The following is a 21,749-nucleotide window of genomic DNA, read 5'->3' on the forward strand; positions in this document are numbered from 1 at the left end:
GTGACATCAAAGTGGACCATTTTTATGACACATGTGATGGCACAATATATTTTGTGGTGATAAAATAGAGCATTGTGATATTACAACGGACCATTATTATTACAAAATGAAGCACTCTGATATCATAGTTCAGCACTGTAATGATATTCCCTATACTATTGTAATGAAACATTGCACAGCAAATCTCACAGAGCACTGAGATTATGATGTCACAAAAATTTAAGATTGTAATGTCACAATAAACCAGTATGAGTACATAATGTCATATTTTGATGTCGCAATTCAGCAATATGATTATACAATGAAGTATTATGTTGACACAATACAGTATTTTCAATAACAATGTAGATTGTGATGCTAAAATGGAACATTTGGTGGCACAATTAAGCATGTGATGTCATAATATAGCCTCTTATGACACAACAAAGTACTATAATGTCACAAAGTATCATTATGATGGTGACGTGATACAGCATTGTAATACCGGTAAAGCATTTGGTGGGAAAATGAAGTATTGTTATGGGAGAACAGAGCACTGCAATAATATAATCTACTATTTTAATGGCACAATAAAGCACTCTGATCCCACAGTGGGGTGTTGTGATGGTGCAAAGCAATCTTCTAAGGATACACTAAAGCATTATGACATCATAATTCAGCATCACAGGGGAAGAATGGAACACTGTGATGCCACATTGTAATAGCACAAAGGAACCCGGTGAGCACACAGTGTAGCATTGTGATGTCACAATCCTCTCTGTGTTTGAGGGATAGAGTTTTATTGTGTTGAGGTATGTTCCCTTTATCCCTAGTTTCTTCAGGATTGTTACCATAAAAAATGTGTTGAATGAACAAGACCTGTGTAAGCTCGAGACAGATAAAAATCCCAGCATAAAGGTATAAAAGTGAACCCCAAATCCCACCACTGGCTGAGGAGCTGTTGGCATTGGATAGCTTTGGGGAGAGGCAGAGCCTATTGATGTGAGCTGGACCACACACCAGTTGGACCATTCTCAAAGACTAGTTGGACAACACAAACTGGACATGATGAAGGGATGAAAAGAAGAAGAAAAGGTGCAGGGATGGGTAAGGAGGGAGGGGTGAGAGGGCAGATTAGGAGGAGTTGGGGAGGAGGGTGAATGTGATCAAAATATATTGTATGAAATTCCAAAGAAATAAATAAAAGTATTTTTAAAGATGTATTAACTTTATCAAATGCCCTTTTTTCATCTGATCATGTAATTTCTGTCTATAACTCTATTGCTGTGGTGGATTACATTTATTAATATTTTTTCAACAAACCTTGTGTCCCTGGTAGGAAGCCAGTTTGGTAGTGGTGTACTATCCATCTTCTTAATATGCCCTTCACTTTGAAGGTATTTTGTTGAGGATTTCTGCGTCCACATTCATCTGCGGTATTCTCTTGATGGCTGTGTCTTTACCCAGCTATGATGTCAGAGTTACACTGCTATTTCTTCTAGATTTTCCAGTTTGTTGTGATGTGAATGTTCATAGTGTTCCCTGGCCTTCTAGATTTCACTGGGATCTATTGTAACAACTCCTTTCTCCATCTCTAATTTTATTAATTTTGAATCTGTCTATCAGTTAGTTTGGCTTGGGATGGCCAGCCTTGACAATCCTTTCAAACAACCAGCTCTTTGTCTGATTAATTCTGTGCTGTTCTCAGTCTCCGTTTTACTAATTTCTGCCCTGCTCATTACTGTTTCTGGCCACCTGCTGCCCTTGGGTTTGCCTCTTCTGGCTTTTCTAGAGCTTTGAGGTACATCACTGGGTTACTGGAGATCTCTGACTTTTTATATGCGTACTTGTAAACATTCCTCTTAAGTCCACCTTGGCTGTGTCTCAGGTTCTGGAAGGTTTGGTTTGGGTCTCATTTTCCTTTGACTACTGGCAGTTTTTAAATTCTCCATCTGATTTCTTTGACCCACTTTTAATTCAGCAGTATGTTGTTCAGTTTCAAGGTGTCTGTGTATTTTCTGAGGTTAGCTGTCAATTTCTAGTTTTATTCCACTGTGGGATGCATTGGGGATTGTTTTCATTTTTGCGTTTCTTAAGTCTTGCCTTGTGGCCTACAATACAGTCAGTTTTAGAGAAGATTTCATGCACTTCTGAGAATAGATGAATTTTTTTTAACTTTAGAATATCTGCTGTAGTCACCATAGTAACAATAAAAAAAAGTCCATAGGATATATATCACCAAAAATGAGAAATGAATCCAAGTGTTGCATCATAAAAGTCAGTTAAATAGGGGGGGGGAAACAATCATGAGAATTCAAGACACCAAAAGAAAGTTTTGATATTCATAAAATAATTTTTTAAGAACACAATAGCATGATCTTCTTTTTCAGAAAGAAATTTAGACATACATGGATTAAACTCCACAACTGAAAGTCATCAATGGGCAGAATGTCTAGAAAAGAAAGAAAAGCGGAGTTGAACTCTATGACCTATGAGAGGCTTGTTTTTATTAAAATCTAAGGAAATAACAGGTTGAGAAGGAGGGTTGTGCAGTGGAGACCAATTAATTCAGAGATTCCCAACTGGTCCAAGTGCTGAGAACCAGTGACTATTGAATTCTCAGTCCAAAACGGGACATTTTAATTAACTTTACTCCCCACAATGGTCAAGAAAGGTGGAGGAGAGAGGGTAGAAAAAACAAAAGAGCCAGCAGATGAGGAAGGAGGCAGTGAGGTTCTGCTTTCAGGACAGGACAGAGCTATTGTACTCATGAACTCAAGGCAGCTGTTGTTCCCCGAAGATCAAGCCGGCAAGCTCCGTTAGCATTCTGAGGGGCAGCAGTAATTGGACTTAGTGGGTTATGGGGTGGTAGACGCGAAGTTGGGAGAGGAACGTGTTGGGAGTATCTGAGGCAGTGGAAGGGAGAAGCTGGTAGTGGATATGATCAAAGCTCGTTGTTTACATGCATGATATTGTTAAAGAGCAAATAAAAGATATTCTGCTTTTTAAAGGAAGGATAGAAAAAGGTGATCCATAGGAACAGTAATTAAAAAGGATCTGCGCTCACCATGCTAGGGAAAAAAAAATTGATCAAACACACACACACACACACACACACACACACACACACACACACCACAAACACTAGGCATAGGAAATTACACATTGATTCAAAAAGATCAGAGACCAGTTGTTAAAAGTCTTACATGCCAGCCTGAGTACCTGATTTGCTTTTTTTTTTTTTTTTTTTAAGGTAAGCATGGTATTACATGTCTGTAATCCCAGTGTTGTGAAGGGGCCAGGCAGATCTCTAAAGTCAATTGGCCAGTCAGCCAATTGATGAGTTTCAGGCTTGTAAAGGTGGAGAGCCATCCAGGAAAAACACTTGGCATCAGCTTCAACATCAGACCTCCACACACATGCACACACACACACACACCTGCAGTCACACCTGCATGCATGTGTTCATAGCACCACAAAGGCATACACACACACACACACACACACCTGCAGTCACACCTGCATGCATGTGTTCATAGCACCACAAAGGCACACACACACACACACACACACACACACACAATTTTCCAAGAAGATGTAAAAATTATGAATATATGGGCACCAAACAGCAGAGCTTCTAGACACCTGAAGAAAATATTGACAGAATTGAAGGGAGAAATAGATAACTCTACAGTAAATGGCAGAGGGTTTTAATATCTACCTTCAGGAACAGAACAACTAGATGAAAATTGATGAAAAATAAGAGAGCAAAATGAATAAAATTCTTCACAATTTTAATCAAGATGAAGGAAAACTACAAAATGTTGTTGAAAGAAATTAAAGATGACACCAAAAAAATGGATTGAAAGAAAATATTTGTTCAAATGTCAGTGCCGTAACTGGAGTGCTGTGGCAGAAGCCCTGGCTCTGGCAGCTCCATCAGTCTAGGCTCAGCCACCAGCAGTGTGCATCAGTTAAGGAGAGGTGTCATGGTGGATGCAGAAAAGGGAGATTTAGATTTAAAGAAGTCTGGGGACCCCAGGTTTGTACCAAGAAGAGCTTCAAGTTTGGAGTTGTGTTTGTTTGCTTTTTAGGGGGTGTTTTTCTGTTTGCTTTCAAGACAGGGTTTCTCTGTGTAGCCCTGGCTGTCCTGGAACTCGCTCCGTAGACCAGGCTGGCCTCAGACTCAGAGATCTGCCTGCCTCTGCCTCCCAAGTGCTGGGATTAAAGGCAGGTGAGCTTCAGTTTTAAACAGAGGAAGCATCTGGCAAGGTGAAGGGGTATATACAAGTAAGCAGACCTGCTTGAAGTGTGACTGTGTTGATCATTGTCTCAACTCCTGACCTACAAAATGGCCTGACACACTGCTCATCTGCCAATCGCATTGAGGCATGGGGAGGGTTAACTCTCCCATCGGGGAATACAGCTGTCTCCATCTCGGGAGACTCTGCCCTGCTTTGGGGGCCTTGCTATTCCAGGAACTCTGGGTGCCTGTGGGGTTAGGACAGTGACCTTTGATCCTTCCACCTCAAAGAAGCATGAGAAAGTCCAGGTAATCCTGGCTTCTGTATGGACATTCCTTGAGTGATTAAAGTGCTTGCAGAGGTGGGGGGGGGGGGGTGACTGAAAGCAAAGGCAACAGGACCAAAGTGAAGGCAAAGACATCAAGCCTTTATCCTCATTCCTCAGTTACCTTGTAGCCCCAGTGAGCAGTCCATGGTGTTTAGAACAAGCCATTCCCAAGAGCCTGTTCAAATATACAAAGTAGTCCATGGATACAATTAATCCTACAGAATCCCAATTATGGTTTCTTCAAAAGTAGAAAAGCTCATCCTAAAATTCACATGGAGTCTCAAAAGGCCCCAAGTAGCCAAAACACTCTTGAAAAAGAAGAAAGCCAGAGAGAGGCCTTGTGCTTCCTGTTTAGAAAGTTCATTACAAAGCTACAGCATTCAAACGGTGTGTCGCTGGTGGAGAGGCAGACACATGGACCACCTGAATAAAATAGAAAGCCCAGAACTCTCCCATATTGAGTCAAATAATTTTCTTTTTAAAATTGGCTTTAGTTTCAGTTCTACCATGGGGCAACATTTCTTTCCAGACAGTAGAGTGTATGAGGAATAGTGTGAAGACTCTTCAATGGGGAAAGATAGGCCTTTAATAAACCATGGCCAGAAAGCTAATAGTCATAAACAGAAAAAAAGAGAAAAGGAGAGAGGCAGGGGAAGGAGGGAGGGAGAGGGAGGGAGGGAGGGAGGGAGGGAGGGAGGGAGGGAGGGAGGAAGGAAGGAAGGAAGGAAGGAAGGAAGGAAGAAAGGAAGGAAGGAAGGAAGGAAGGAAGAAAGGAAGGAAGAAAGAAAGAAAGGTGGAGGGTTTTTTTTTATAGTGAACCTTATAAAATATAGGCCAATGAGCTCGAATGTGTCAGAGGCCAAACTCCAGGGGCTAAAAACATAAATCTCTTAGAAGAGAATGAGGGGAAAGTGTTCCACGAGCTTGGGTTTGACGATAACATTTTGAGCATGACACTAAAAGCAAAGGCAATAACGTAAAACTGAGGCAGTCAGACCACACAGAAACTGAAAGCTCGTGTATCAAAGGATGCGACCAGTGCAATGACGAGGAGACCCACGGAGCCGAGGCCAGGGCGGGATGCGGTGGGGGTTGGGGGTGTTGTCTGCAAGTCACATGGTTGATAAAGGGTTATTATATAAATTTCAGAAAGAATCACTACAACATAGCAACTGAGAAGCAGGGAAAGGACTTGCTTACAAGTCTCACCAAACATACACAAACGGTGACAAGCCCAGGGAAAGCTTGACATCATCGAGCACTTAAAGAACAGTCAGAATCACAGCAAGAGAACACCTCCGACCACTCAATAGGTGCAACAAAATAACTCAGTTCTTCAAAACTCACCAAGACTGCTCTGTGGGGAGACGGCTCCATAGTTAAAATGTCGCTTTTCAAGCACACATACACTTGCACACACATGAACATGTTCCTACACATATACATACATAAAAAAAGGAACTGAAAGATGTATCGTGATCAGCAATCCCACTTCTGGACTAGCGTCTTAGTTTAGAGTGTTTATTGCTATGAAGAGACACCATGACCATGGCAGCTTTGATAAGGAAAACATTTAACTGGGGCTGGTTTACAGCTTCAGAGATTTAGTGCACTGTCGTTACAGTGGGAAGCATGGCGGCGTGCAGGCAGACATGGTGCTAGAGAAGGAGCTGAGAGTCCTATATCCGGATTGACAGGCAGCAGGAAGTGAACTGACTTGAGCGTCTGAGGCCTCAAAGCCTACCCCTAGTGACGCACTTCCTTCAACAAAGCCATGTTGACTCCAACAAGGCCATAACTCCTAATAATGCCACTCCTATGGGCCTCTGGGGGACATTTTTAGTCAAACCACAACATGGTACTTCTAGAGACCGAAAGCAGGATCTTGAGTAACTGTTTTTATACCTGTGCTCACAACAGTGTTACCCACAATAACTCAAATGAGGAAGAAACACAAGTGTCCATTGGTGGATAGCCCCATTAAAAAACTGTGGTATAGTCATACAGTGGAATGTTATTTAACCCTAAACAGGAAAGAAATTCAGACACATACTACCACGGGGATGAACCTTGAAGACATTGTACTCAGTGCAATAGGCCCGTCATAAAAGAACATGTATCGGATGGCACTCATTGGAGGGCCCTGGGGAAGTCAAACTGATAGCAACAGGAAGTAGGGTGGAGGTTGGCCAGACAGTGGTGGGAGGGAGGATGAGGAGTTTGTGTTTGATAAGAACAGTTTCAGACTGGCAGGATGGGAAGACTTCTAGAGTCAGGCCACCCTGGCTCTCCATTCAGAAGTGACTAAGACGGTAAATTATTTCTGTCCCACATATTTCACCACAATTAAAAACAACAAACACTGACTAAGAGGACTAGAAATGGATGACGCGTACAGAGCTGAGGAAATATGACACGGCACAGGCACTCTGGGAGACAGTTTGGCATCTTATAAAATGAAGAGCGTGACTACTATATGACCCAGCAATTGCACTGTGGCGCTCATCCCAGAAAGCCAAAGACTGTATTGTTCACACGAGCGTCTGCACATGAGAGCTCAGAACAGCTTGGTTTATAAGAGATTCTTGGTGGAAACAGCCCAGATAATCAACAAGTGAAGGCTTAAGGATAAGCCACACAACAGAACAAGCTAATGCACGTGTAATTTGGATGAGTCTCTAGGGAGTCACTCTGAGTAAAAGAAGCCAACTCCAAATAGCCACACACTGTGATTCTGCTCAGGTACCACTTTTAAAATGGAAAATTTAAAAAAAAAAAAAAAAAAAAAAATCCAAAAAAAAAAAAAAAACCCACATAGTGTCGTGGTCATCAGGAGTTAAAGAAAAGGTGTGAGGGGCGGGAGGACGGGCAGGGTGGCAGGATGGGCGTCACATAAAAGCGTACCAGGAAGAAGCTGTGGGGGTGGGGGTGACTACTTCTTGGCTGTCCTGTAGTTTTGCAGGATGTTAGCCTTGGCAGAACTGGTGGAGGGTATAGGGGACTCTCCCCAGCCTTGTTGACTCCTGCTACAGCTATCTCAAAACAAAAAGTTTAACTTTAAAAGGGCACTAATCGGTTATTATCCTCTGTGGCTTCTGTGGGCTTTCTCCTCTCTGTCTGGGACCAGCAGAAGGCTCTTCCCTCACATATGTGGCACTCAAACACTGTTGGTGATGAGGACTTGAGCTGGGCTGTCCGCCAGAACACTGACTCATGGCTTCTCTATGTTGCCTGGACTTCCTCACACCGTGGTGTCTGGGATCAGGGGGAAACGGCCCAAGAAAAACAGAAAAGGAAGGTGTCTGCGCCTCAGCAGTCACCCAACAAAGTCACCCACCAGGACCAGGTCCTAAAATCTCACCATGTACAGTGTAAGGGACTAGGATGCTCAAGTTGTTGTGGGCAGTTTTGAAAGTGGCATCCTCCACAAACATCTCCCAAGGCCCAGAGGTTCCAGAACCTCAGCTCTTCTATGAACCACACTCTGGGTCCCACGACCTAGGAGAAGAGATGGAGAATGGAGTATGAAGGAGACAGGAATATGAAGAAATTCTCAGAGGACATTTCCATGGAGCCAAGGAGAGGGCAGTGGCTCTAGGCAGCTCACGGCCCTGCTTATGCTCATTCTTGACACAGCATGTGGTGTGCTGGTCACAATCCCATGTAACAACACACAGACAGGAGAAGTTGGGGGTGCAGACCAATGCTTCAGCAGTGATGGGTGACGTTGGCAATCACTCCAGACTGTGTTCTAGAACCCACGGAGGTGGCACCACCAGAGTAGCCCAGAGGTAGGACATTGTGCAGGAGTAAGACCTACCTGAGGTCTTTTCAAAGGGAGGAGACGCAAGGACACCCTCTTCAACCTCCTTTTCTCTCAGGGAAATGACCCTGGAAAATGTCATTATCCAGAAGTGAATGACACATGGTTCTTTCCTTTCGCTCCCTCTGTCCCACCTCTGGGACAGGCTGTCCAGCAAATCTACAGTCACCAGCTCACTCAGATGCAAGGGGAGGGACTGGAACCCTCTTCTTAGTGGAGACAGCAGAGACTCTGCAAGAGTGAATATTGTTATTGGCAATGTTGTGAAGTATCATCCCTGACCAAGTTCTCCCAAAGCAGTGCAGCACCGTGGCTCCAGGAGGAAGCCTCCGAAACACGCCAGGGAGGAGCAGGTGGGACTGAAATACACTAGTGAATCTGGTGCTCAGAGGGAGGTGACCATGGGACCCTAGAACACAGGGGGTCCTCCCTGAGGCCCCTGATTGAGGGTCGCAGCCTTGGGAGACAGGGCAATGGAAATGCAAGACGTGGCCATGAAAGGAGTCTGTTGTGGGGAGGGGCGTAAACAAAATACAGTGGTGATCTGAGCCACATGTTATAATTTCATAGCTCTTCTAGTATGTTTTGCATTCCTCTGCTCTGTGGAGATTCATCCTCTTCCAAGCTGATGAGGGTTACTAGCAAATTCCATTTGCAAGCCACATGACTCTCCTCAACCTTGTAGTGACAAGATGGAGATTCCCCCTTTCCTTAGAATACCAGAGGTTGGGTATTTTAATGATAGAGGAGGCTAATTTAGCCTACAGTTCTGGAGACTCAAGAGTGTGGCTCTGCTATTGGTGGGACTCTGATGGGAAACCACGTGGAGGATGTCACAATGGTGGGAGCCATGTTTAAAAGAGGGATTCAGGGATGTGTCGGGCTTACGACAATGTTCTTGTGGTGACTTACCCAGTCCCATAGGGTCTGATCCATTCCCATGATATAGCGTTAGTCATTCATGAGGTTAGAACCCCAAAACACACTCCCCTCCAATTAAGCCCTAACTCTTAAAGGTCTCAACATCTCAACATGGGCTGCAGGGAACACTGAACATCCCACACAGGAGCCTTCAGAGGGCAGACCACACCAAAAGACATCGCTGACTGAAGTGCTCTTGGTTCTGTTACTTCAGAGGTTTGTGGATCAGGAGTTCACACACGGCCAAGTAGAACCTCTACTTGGGGATTTGCCAGGCTCTGCTGTCATCCCTTAGGGGGAGCTCGCCACCTGACTCTCTCCGATCTTGTAGTACAAGACTAGGATCCTCCACTTCCTTGGTAAGCACCCGGTCAGCTAGCAACTTATGTATTGCTTGAGGCCGCTCTTCTGCCAGCCAGACCCCACAGGCAGTTAGCAACACAGCAGTCTGGAAACTTCCAAGCCAGGTCTGTCTGGACTCTTCTTTTATAGGCTCCTCTGACTGGATCAGGCACGCCCAGAATAACCCAAACAGTCTCCCTCTTGGTGATCTCAAAGTTGACTGCCATGTGCCTACTCATGAGGGACACCTGTGGTAGAGCCCAGTTCTACACTCAGGAAGAAGGCATTATGTAGAGATCGTTCGTGCTCTAGAATGGGAATCTTGAGACATATTAGAATTCTGTTCACCATATCTGGGCTTAGAGACCGCATTTATGCCTACTTTTTGTTGTAGAAATTTCTAAAGATGACACAGAGTTCTCCCCGGCCACTGGTGTCTTTGTAGTACGTGTGAACGGTAGATGAAAATTTTTTGCATGAGCTAGGCTTGGTGGTGCACGCCTTTAATCCCATCACCCTGGAGGCAGAGCTAGGTAGATCTCTGTGAGTTTGAGGCCAGCCTGGTTTATATAGTGAGTTTCAGGCCAGCCAGAGTTACATAGTGAGGCCCCGTCTCAAAAAACTAAAAAATAAATTTTAAAAAGAAAAACTTCTCTCAGGAAGGATAGTGCTGAGTCATCACTGAAGACACCACATTTTAAGAATCCAATCAAGAGTACAGGAAAAGAATCCACTGTAAAAGAAAGTCAGAAGGCAACACACAGGGTTAGCATCACAACACCCAGCTGCCACAGGGCAAACCCAAGTTTCTTCACTGGTGACTTAGTTAGGGTTTCTAATACTTTGACAAAACACCAAGATCAAAAGATCCATGAGGAAGAAAGGACTTATTTGGCTTGCATTTCCACACCATAGTCCATCATCTAAGGAAGACAGGACAGGAACTTGAGGAAGGAACAAAGAGGTGGGAACTGAAGCAGACGCCGTGGAGGAGTGATTCTCCTCCTGGCTTGCTCCGTTTGCTTTCTTAAACAACCCAGGACCACCTGCCCAGGGGCTGCAATGCCCACAGTGGGCTGGGCCTTTCCACATCAATCATCAGCCCAAAAAATGCAGCACACACCTATTCACAAGACAATCCTATGGGTGCATTTTTCTGAGCTGAGGTTCCCTCTTCTCAGATGACCCTAGCTTGTGTCAAGTTGACCAAAGACAAACCAACATAATACATATATGTATAGTCATCCTCTTTCATCCATAGCAGAAGTATCCCGGGGCATCAGCTGATGCCTGGACTCACAGATAACACTGCAACCTGCACACACTGTTTTTTCCTACACATACATGTGTTTGAGAAAGTGGAAGTTATAAATTGGGCACAATAAGATTCGTAGTAACTAATGATGAAATACAATGTAACCATTAACTATAACAGAGGTTACTTAAGAGTGTTGGATAGTTTCTGGGTTTTCCATTCAACAGTTTGGAATCACAGTCAGCAAAGGGTAAGTGAGAACAGAGAGTTTGTGCCCAGTAGAAGACTGCCCCAATGAATTAGTGTGTGCTGAGCTGTTCAATCCACAAATCACTTTAGAACAATAAGAATGGCTGAAAACCACAATGAGCTACATTTTGGAATTTTTGTTATGAAATTCAAGCATTAAAATATTTTGTAATATCTTCTGCAGTGACAAAAACCCACTCACCTATTTTTATGACGGACTCTAGTATTAGATCATGATGCATTCAATTTGTGGTTAATTTCCAAAACTAAGCATTGCTTTGAAATTTTAGGGAATTCCAGTTACTGTTGCCTCAGCGGAAGGAAGTGCTCCATACTAAGTTTAAGATATAGCTACACAGAGAAACCCTGTCTTGAAAAACCAAAAAAAAAAAAAAAAAAGATGTGTGTGTGTGTGTGTGTGTGTGTGATTTGGGTTCAAGAAAGCTTGTCTGGCTTGTCTCTGCTACAGGTTGAGCATGAATCTGTGAAGATCTTAATAGACTGGAATTAGTGACTTGGTGAATAATGGCAGGGAAAATAAATTTTGTGGGAGCAATAGCAAGCTTATGAATTATGACCTTATTAACCATGCAGACAATGGCACCAGCAGCACACCCAGGCACACACAGTAATTAAACTCGGCCATCTGTGATATTTTTTTTGCCGGGTTTTAGTCACATTAAAAATACTATAGTTTGACACATCTCACTTGTTGTATGACTTTTGCATACTTAGATTCGAAGTCCAAAGGGCCTGGCTGCTGCTGCTTTTGGAAGGTGTTGGGTAGCTGGGGTTAGGGGATTTGCTTGGGGATAGAAGTTTGCCTACTATGTGCTAGGCGCAATCCTAGTACCACAAATAGAAAAAGAAAAAAGGTGCCTCTCGGCCAGGCTGGCTACCAGCAAGCCACAAATCACTGGATTCTGTTGGACAGGCCCTCAATGGCACCACCGTGTGGCTGATGAGTGAGATGGCAGGAAGATATTCTCCCCTCAAGGAGGAAATTCTGACATTTTGGTCCCTGGGATGGTTTGAGAATTCAGAGAAAGGGGAACTACTAAAAAAAAAAAAAAATCATTTCTATTTTTAGGACAGGTCAATCCCTGAGTGATGGGCTTTAGTGTATAGTTTACAGCCTTGGGTTTGTGGAGCCATTTGTACTGGCTGAAATCATACAAAGAAAAGCTTTGTGTGCGTGTATGTACAGCAGGGAATAGGTAGGAGAGGCTGAGCTCTAGGATCTGGACCAGGCCTGAGCTGGAGTGCTGGTTCAGACTGTGAGATTTTGCACACAGTTCTGAGTAGCCCAAGCCTGTTTTCTCATGGGAAACTCAGGCAACTTGGATGTCACAGGGACTCTGATCCAAGTTTGGCCCGCACTTGGTAAGGGCTGGACAGTACAGCTTTTCTCCTCCTCAAGCTCCTTCTCTCCCTCTCCTTCCCTCTTCCTCACTCTCCCCTTCTCCCCGCCCCCCCTTCCTCTTCTTCCCTCCTCGCCCTTGTCTCCTGCCAGGTAACTGCTGAGTACCGATGGGTCAAGGTAGAGAGTCAGGATGACAGTCCCCAAGAGACCCTCAGAGTGCTGCTGCCCCGGGGTTCCCCTCCTTTGCCAGGGGCTCCTAACTTCACTTTTGTCTTGTGTCTGGCACCTGACGGCCCTGCATCTTGAGTTGACAGGGCCACGGAAGACCTGGGGCTGACACGTGTCCTTGCTGTGGGGCACTCAGCCCTCACTGCCCCGTCACCGATGTCCCTGCTCCTGGCCTCCCTCAAGAACGTCCTCCGACACACAACTCGACTGCTGTGTCCTTACAGATAGCCCCACCTGTGAGCAAAGACGCTGCAGCTTTCAGTAAGGACAAGAGCCAAGGGCGTTCTTTTGTGTCCAGACAAACTCTCTGTTATTGTTTGAGAAATCGTTAAACTCTTATTCATGAACATTTTTGAAGATAAAAAATGAAGTGAAAGACCTAAAGCTACTCAGTCTTGCCCGGAAGCTCCGCAGTCTACTACGGTCTTCCCAGGTCTGACCTTCTCCACCCCTTCCTGCCCCACCCTTCTTGGTCCTCCCCTCCTGACTCTCCTCTGCATCCCCCCCCCACCAACACCCAGCCCATACCTCTTGTACCTCTTCTGCCTCACTCCTCCCAGCCCTCCTGACCCTCTCCTGCACCCCTGCTTCTCCTCCCTCTCAGCCCTGATTTCCTCAGTCTTCTTGGAGTGAGTGCCTGAATTCACCTCTCCTGGAGCTGCCCTTCAATGGCCTCCTGGGACCAAACTTAAAGAGTTTGACTCAGAAATGGAGACGGGGAGAGGGGGAGGGGGGAAAAGAGGAGGAGAGGGGGTGCATTAATGGTGGAGCAAGCTCCACTGGAAGGTTCTCAGTGTCTGGCACAGAGAGCCCTCCCCACCTGACCAACCCCACAGTTATCTCAGGGACCCTGAGGTACCGCAGCAGCAGAGCTACCTCCCTGTACCAGCCACCAGCCCTGGCCCTTGGCGTGTGGAGAAAATCCTAAGATCGAGCTTAGTGTGGGGCTCAGCAGTTAAAACCGGACAGATTGCATCACTTTCATTTTTACGTGTGTGTGTGTGTGTGTGTGTGTGTGTGTGTGTGTGTGTGTGTGTCTGTCTGTCTGTCTGTCTGTCTGTGTCTGTCTCTGAAGTTAAGGGAGAACTGGAAATGAGCGCCCTATAACTCTGGAAGAGAGGGCAACAAGGGTGCTGGGCAAAGCCTTCCTGACAGAGGGCTTCTCACCTCCCCAAGCCATCCCCAGCAGGTGGGCCATCCTTGTCCACACTGTCACCAGCAAACGGGCCATCCTTGTGACCGCATCACCAGCAGGTGGGGACTTCAGCGACTTTCTGTCAAACATCAGCAAACCAGTGCTGGGAATTTCTTTTTTTCTTTTTGTTTGTTTGTTTTTGTTTTTCGAGACAGGGTTTCTCTGTGTAGCTTTGCGCCTTTCCTGGAACTCACTTGGTAGCCCAGGCTGGTCTCGAACTCACAGAGATCCGCCTGGCTCTACCTCCCGAGTGCTGGGATTAAAGGCGTGTGCCACCACCGCCCGGCTAGTGCTGGGAATTTCTTGCCTTGAAGAAGCCAGTGTTTGTCCTGAGAAACTTCTGCCCAGAGCCTATTGGGAACAGAACTAAGAACCTGCTCTCTGTGGGAGAGAGCCCAAGCCCATACACACAGGAGTGCCCCAGCCCTGGCCCAGTCCTGCGATTCTGCCTCACTGGGCCCTTCTGCCCCGGCTTCTAGTTGCTGGAGTGTGGCCTGCACCTTCAGACTTCAGGACCTACCCTAGGCCTTATCACCAGGAGCAGAAGGTCCCAGAGTCTGGCTGGAAGCCTGCTCTGAGGCCTGTCAGCCCTTCCTGCCATCCGACTCTGCTGTGTCCCGGAAGCACTCAGCCCAGGCTTGGCTGCTCTGGCTGCCTGCAGCTTCTTCTACAGAGCCAGGGCTGCTTGTCTCTAGGAGGTGGGAAGGCAAAGAGAATCTGCCTGCTGGGGGATTCAGTGATTCAAAGTGGTTGGAGGAACTGCCTCTCCCCTCACAGCGACTCCGCCACCCCCGTCTGGGCCCTGACTTTCTCTCACCTCTCCCCTATTTTTGGTGGTTCTCCCTTACCTACACAGGTTTGGAGTGTGATGCTCTCTGGACTATTTATTCCCTCTGAGCTCCTGGGATCCTCCAGCAGCCAGGCCTTGACTTGTTCGATCTGCCAATCTGGAGGTAGATGAGTTATCAGGCCAAGCCAGCTGCCAGTAAACTTTCCAAGTGACTGGCTAGACATGAGTAGACCAGAAGTTACAGTGACTGAGGCTGAGTGTGACCTCACAGATGCTCCTTGGCGATGTAAGATTGAACATTCTAGAAGGGTGGCTGGGAGATACACTTCTCTCCCTCACTGTCTCCCAAAGCCACCACCTGGCATGTGGCTCAGATCTGACATTCTGAAATTGGGATATTAGCCTCGTCCGGAAGCAGGGATGTTCTCCACCTGCTGATCTGTCCGAGTCGTGCCAGGTTTACAGTCATGTTTGGTGTGGCAAACGCCACTCTGTGCCTGACAGATGTGAAACCAGCTGGGAATTATTCAGCAGTTCACACTGGTGCTAACACTGCTTCCCGAGGACAGTAGCCACTTGTACCCCAGACTGAGACTATGTGCTGGGTCCTGTGTCTGAACATAAGAAGATGAGCCCCACCTTCCTCCAAAATACACGCTGAGAGATGAGCCCAACTTTGCCAAGTCAGTTTACATGTCTACTCACTATAGCCTAGGATCATTTGGAAAGAGGCCCTTGAGGAATAGCCTAGATCAGGTTAGCCTGTAGGCATGTCTGGTGTATGTGTGGATGGGGGGGGTGGTCTTCCTTGTTAATGATGCACCCAGTCCACTATGGGTAGCACCATTCCCTGGGCAGGCAATCCTGAAGTGTATAAGTGAGAAAAGCTAGCTGAGCACAGGCAACCTAGCAAGCAGCAGAGATGTGTTCATTTCTCTCTACTCTTGACTGGCTAGCTGCTCTGAGTCCCTGCCTCGACTTCCCCTTGATCGAGAGACTGTAACCTGAGATTGTAAGTCAAATAAACCCTTCTCTCCCTAGGTTGCTTTGGGTTGAGATACTTTATCACAACGACAGAAATGAAACTAGGCCCCACACCTGCCTCCGAAATACCTGCTAGCCTTGGGTGGGAGAAGCAGCAGTCTGTCTCCTCTCTCCATTCACCAAAGGGCAGAACATCAGTTGATGCAGTGGGATTCAGTGGATGTGGTGACCAGGAACTTCCCAAGGGTCTCTGCTAGAGGCCAGAAGAACCTTGCAAGGATGCAGGACACTCAGATCCAGAGAGCAGGAGACACCGAGGCCACTCCACGGTGCTATGAAAAACAGAGGCAAAGTCCATATGGGACATGGGCTCCCTGACCTCATCATCTGTCTTTAGAGAACCAAACTTGCCCAAGGTGATGTGGCCTCACCCTGGCAGTGTCTGGATGCTTGTTCATGGTCATCTGTCATGGTCATGGTCATCCACTAAGAAGGCTAAATAAACCCTAGTGTAGATCAGAACTGACCAAGAGGCAGGGGAGGGCCTATTAACCCCCATGGGTCAGCGTATGGAGATTCACTGTGGTGGCATCTCTTTCTTATCTACCCTCTGAGCGAAGACGTGGGACACGGGAACCAGCAGTTGTGGCTGAAAATGTCTGTCCTACCATTCCAGGACAGATGGGGGGAGGTGTACAGGGCGGGAGGAGGTGTGTGTGACACGTGTCCAAGGTTGAAGTTGTGAACCCTGAGCAAGTGCTGTTTGCTCACTTCCTGCCCAAGCCCCAGGCCAGAGGGAATAAGCAGAGAAGAGTCCTGGTCACAGCGGGTAGAGGCCACATTGGCTCCCGTGTCTTCCCAGCCACCTTCCCAATAGGCCTGCAGTTGTCAGAATTTGTGTCCATGGGCTGAAACTTGTAGCATGACCACAAATGTCGCATGCCAGACATGCACAACTAAGTCACATCTGAGTACAGTTTCACTGTCAGATGGGTCACACCCCGACAGTACCTAATGACTCCAGTTGAAGCGGCGCGCAGAAATCCCATCAGAGCGCTGAAGTTTAGAGACAGGGAAAGCTGGCTGTTAAAAACAGGTGATATCAAGCCAGGCGGTGGTGGCGCACGCCTTTAATCCCAGCACTTGGGAGGCAGAGCCAGGCGGATCTCTGTGAGTTCGAGGCCAGCCCAGTCTACTGATCGAGATCCAGGCACCAAAACAACATGGAGAAAAACTGTCTCAAAAAGACAAAAAAAAAAAAAAAAAAAAAATGGGTGATATCACTCTGAAGAGTGTGCAAGACAAAACGGAACAAGAAAAACTTGAAAAACTCCAAAACGTTATATAGTTAATACTGAGAAGAAACCCTACTAGAGGGTCCCCAAGTTGGGGTTTTAGAAATGTATGTGATACTACTATCAATGAATTGTGAAGCTGAGAGCTTTCTACGCCACTGAAATCTGTTTGATGCCATACCTCCCCGATGACCACGGAGCCTTCCCTCCAGGGACAGGTGAGCAGTAACAGAGACCAAGCTGTTGGTTATATGAGCCTTTACAGACATGCTTGCTGACTCCTGTACCAAATACATTTTCAGTTATCCTTTAAATAGCGGTACAGTAAATTTGGCCTACGAGCTTGGAGACGGCTCAGTTGGTAAAGTGCCTGTAGTGCAAGCATGGGGACCTGAATTCGAATCCCCAGCACCTACGTCAAAGCCCGGTGAAGTGATACTTCTGTGGTCCCAGCCCTGGGGAGGTAGACAATCAGGTCTTTGGAGCTTCCTGGCTAGCTAGTCTAGCTAACATGTGAGCTCCAAGTTCAGTGAGAGACCCTACTCAAGACAGAACGCAATTGAGGAAGTCACCTGGCTTTCAGCCTCAGCCCCTGACCTTGAGGCAGGTGGGAGAAGGTTCGGAGTTGGGTTGGTCATCAGTGGTCTTGAGTTAATCCTGTGCCTTTGTAGTAAAGCTTTCCATGAAAAGACAGGACAGGGTTCACGGAGCATCCTGAGAGCTGAGCATGTGGAAGGTCCGGGAGAGTGTGGGCTGGGAGAGGGTCTATGCCCTTCCTTCACACCTCTCCACATGCCCCGCTTCATCCCTATCTTCTGGGTAGTGAGCTTGAGAAAGTGTTTCCCCATGCTCCATGAATAATATTTCTTGCAGACTACCAGAGCCTGAGGGGTTTGTGGAACCCCACAGAGATCAGCCGCACTGATGGAACAGCCCGGGGATTTCAACAGGCATCTAAAGTGGTGTGCTGGAGAGTTTTATGTCAACTGACACTTGAGCTAAAGTCATTTGAGAGGAGGAAGCCGCAATTAAGAAAATGCCTCTGTAATATCTGGCTGTAGGAAAGCTTGTAGGACATGTCTTTAGTTCGTGATTGATGGGGGAGGGCCCAGCCCATGGTGGGTGGTGCCATCCCTGGGCAGCTGGTCCTGGTTCTATAAGAAAGCAGGCTGAGCAGGCCATGGGAAGCAAGCCAGTAAGCAGCACCCCTTCATGGCCTCTGCATCAGCTCCTGCCTCCAGGTTCCTGCCCTGTTTGAGTTCCTGTCCTGACTTCCTCTAATGATGGACTGGAGGTGTAAACTCAATAAACCCTTTCCTCTCCAACTTGCTTTTTGGTCATGGTGTTTCACTGCAGTAGTGGTGACCCTAACTAAGACAAGTGGGAAGACAGAGACAGCCCTCAAGCCGTGGAAAGTGAACCTTTATCTTGGTAGTGTCATAATTAAACGAGGTTAAAGGACACCCAGTTGGAGTCTGCCACAGTAATGGCTGATGGAGAGAAAGTAAGCAGGTGGCTAGCGTCAGAGGCAATCTGCATTGTGGGAGTGTACCAGCGGAAGCTGAGTCCTAGCTCTGCCTTCCCACTGCATCTCCATGGTGCTGGCGAGACTCACGGGATACACACAAATGCAGTGGGCATTCATGTGGACTCCTTCAACTTCCGTCAGCTTACGTTAGTTACTTTACTCAACATTATGACAAAATACCAGACATAAACAACTTCAGGGAGGACAGCTTTTCTGGGATCCCTCTTCAGAGATCTCCATCCGGGTTTGCCTGGCCTCATGCATAAGAACAGAGCATCATGGTGGTGGGAACGTGTGGAGGAAGAGGCTGCCTATTCACCTCATGGAGTAAGAAGCAGAGAAAAGGAAGGGGCAAGAGACCTGGCATAACCTTCAAAGGCACACTCTCTTAGACGTAGTTCCTCCAGAAGTTTCCACATCCTAAAGTTTCCAGAGCTTCCCAAAATAGTGTCACCAGCTAGGACCAGAGGTTAGCGTTTAACACGTGAACATGAAACCACAGCACTAATCTTTTAAAAAATGATTTTGTGTGACAATTAGGGAACTCTAAGTACTGAGGGGATGTCAGTTGCAAAGATTTGGAGTTAATCTTGGAGGCTGTGATAATGGACCTGAGTTATGTGAAAAGTGGGAAGAGTCGGTATCTTTTAGAACTATGTTCTTGCCATACAACTGGCTACAATAATGGCCTCCAAGGCTCCCTGTTTCAAGGTTATTTGCATATCCTCTCCTACATGAAATCTGGCATAGGCGGCATGACTTGTTTTGGCTAATGAGACATTAGCCAACATGATGCAAGCAGGGGCTTGTAAAGTCCTTGCATTCTGGGGCTTGCCTTCTCTTGCCGCGGGCAACTCTTGGAATGCCGCCACTTCTGGAGCAAGCCCAAGCTAGCCTGCTGCTGAGGCTATGTGGAGAACTGAGCCACCCTGCCTGATGGCCAGACCAGTGAGGGAGACTATCAAAGGCTCTGCAATCCATGTCTAAGAGCTTACACAAAAGCGACAGAGGAACCATCCATTAGATAGCTCAAGTCATCTGACTCCACTGTCATGATTCAATAGTTCCACAGTCCCAATGCGTGGATGAACTTACAGATGTCCGGGGATTTGCTCCTGAGGGTGGGTAAATACAGATGTGGGTGAAAGGAGGCTTGTTCTGTGCTGGCAGTGAAGCTGGTGAGGGTTTCTTCTTGTTACACCTTTGGTAATATTTGAAATTGCAATTCCTGGGAAAAGAGAAAGAAGGAAAAATTAAAAGAGGAAGGGGTTGGGGAGATGGTTCAGTGAGTAAGGTGCTTACTGTGCAAGGGTGAGCCTCTGAGTTCAGATCCCCAGAACCAAAGTAAATCTGGGTGTGGTCACACACACACACACACACACACACACACACACACACACACACACACCTGTAACTCCAGCACTCCTACAGAGAAATGGGAGGAACACACAGAATTCCCAGAAGCTCATAAGCCAGCAGGTCTGGCGTATGTACAAGTGGGAGACAAGTGCCAACCCTCGAGGTTATCCTCTGACCTCCACACGAATGCTATACACATGCAGGCTTTCACACACACATACAAAAAAAAAAATGAAAGATTGGAGGGGAAGGAGAGGAAAATGAGCCTTCAATCTATTAACAGATAAAATCAAGACACAAAGAAGCCAAGAAAAATTTTACAGTACCACAGCCAAGTCCAACCAGAGCTGGTTGCTGGCTCTCTTACCAGCAAGTACACAGAAGAGGTACACATAGGGATAATCACTTATTGCTTGAGAAAAACGTGTAACCGCTCAAAGACAACAGGAAATGGCGAGACTGTCGATGACAAATGGTTTCTTTCCCCCTATTCTTTGAGGAAAGACATGGTCTGCCATGTGTGTACGCGTTGTATTTCATAAAAGATCATCAAAGATGCTCCCTTCCACACCCTGCTCCGCCGCTGTTTGGCACCAACAGCGTGTTCTGTTTTCAAACGTGTGTAATAACTATGACAGAGATAAGCAGGGCTACAGTGCCTTGTGCCAGGATAGCAGTACTAAAAATTCATCTGCAAGTCCAAATATATTGAAGTTGTCTCTTTCCCACACATTCAAAATGAGCAAGGCTTTCATTATTCATCAAATGGGGAAATTAAGCAGTGCAATTATCTGTCTATTGCCCCGGGATAGCTTGGGCACCGTTTAATCAGGCGTTGCTATGAGAGGCTGCAGACTGCTTCTGACCATAAACAGACATTAAAGAGAGTTACTTCATAAAAAATAAAATAAAAACAAAAAAAAAAAAGATACTTCCAGGTCTTTATACCCAGGGTTGGTTTCCCTGAGAACTTCTGAACCTTAGAACTCGGCTGGAGTTTAGGGAGAGGAAGGAAGATTCTAGAAGGTGATAACTAGACTAAAAAGCCAAATCCAACAAGGTTAAACCAAATTGCTGTGTTTCTCATAACTGAATTGGCAGGGCCCCTGCCTTGCTTTTCTTGGGAGTGGTATTCAAGAGGCCCACAGGGCTCTGTTTTTATGTTTGATGACTGGTCTGAAATCCTAGAGCCTTGGAGCCAGCTGGCAGAGCCTGGTGTGACCCATGTGTGGCCAAGGGCAGAGTCAGCAGTGCTGGCCAGTGCTCAACCCAGTTCTACAGGTCACTGTAATAGGCGAAGAAATCCTGGGTGGGCAGAGCTGGGCCCCAGTTCTCCCTCCTCCGAGGCCTGCAGAACCCGAACCTGAACCTTAGAAGGTTCTGATTATCTGTGGGTCACACTCAAAAGTCATATTACCTTGTCCCATTCGCCATTTTCTTAGCAAGAGAAAAGTTTCGCCATAAAGGGACCACTGGGTGGAGATAATGGGGAAGTTGAGAGTTCAAGGCTCAGGGTGGGGTTAAGGTTTCTTTGACTCTGTGACACCTCGGCTTAGGCGACTGGGTGCCCCCAGGAACGGCAGGTGGGGAACCTTCCTCCCTCCCACACGGAGGGGGGGGGAGGCCTGAAGAGAGACAGGGTATCTCCCTCCTCAGCATTTCTGTCCCACTGCAGCCTGCTGCCCAAGAGAGCTCAGCCTGTTACTTTCCCAGAGCCTCTGCAGCCCCCGGCACTGACAAATGTCACTTTTCACCCATTTCCTCTCTCTCCTCTTCTTCCTGTTCCACTTCCCTGTCCTGCCCCTTGGGGCATTCCACTGTCCTGATGCTGCTGCTTGCACACACAAGAGGAAAGCTCAAAAGCTA

General features: G+C 46.7%; 1 long non-coding RNA gene across 1 annotated transcript; it reads right to left on the reverse strand.

Moving 5' to 3' along the window:
- Nucleotides 1-1,144: 1,144 nt before the first annotated feature.
- Nucleotides 1,145-20,496, reverse strand: LOC119086622. The gene is made up of 6 exons (XR_005089924.1): nt 20,251-20,496; nt 19,620-19,752; nt 14,776-16,033; nt 8,372-8,605; nt 7,913-8,049; nt 1,145-2,431 (listed from the first exon to the last, which is right to left on the reverse strand). It is a non-coding gene; the product is annotated as an uncharacterized LOC119086622 (long non-coding RNA).
- Nucleotides 20,497-21,749: the final 1,253 nt, after the last annotated feature.

This window comes from Peromyscus leucopus, chromosome 1, assembly GCF_004664715.2.
Source record: "Peromyscus leucopus breed LL Stock chromosome 1, UCI_PerLeu_2.1, whole genome shotgun sequence".
NCBI classification, from domain to species: domain Eukaryota; kingdom Metazoa; phylum Chordata; class Mammalia; order Rodentia; family Cricetidae; genus Peromyscus; species Peromyscus leucopus.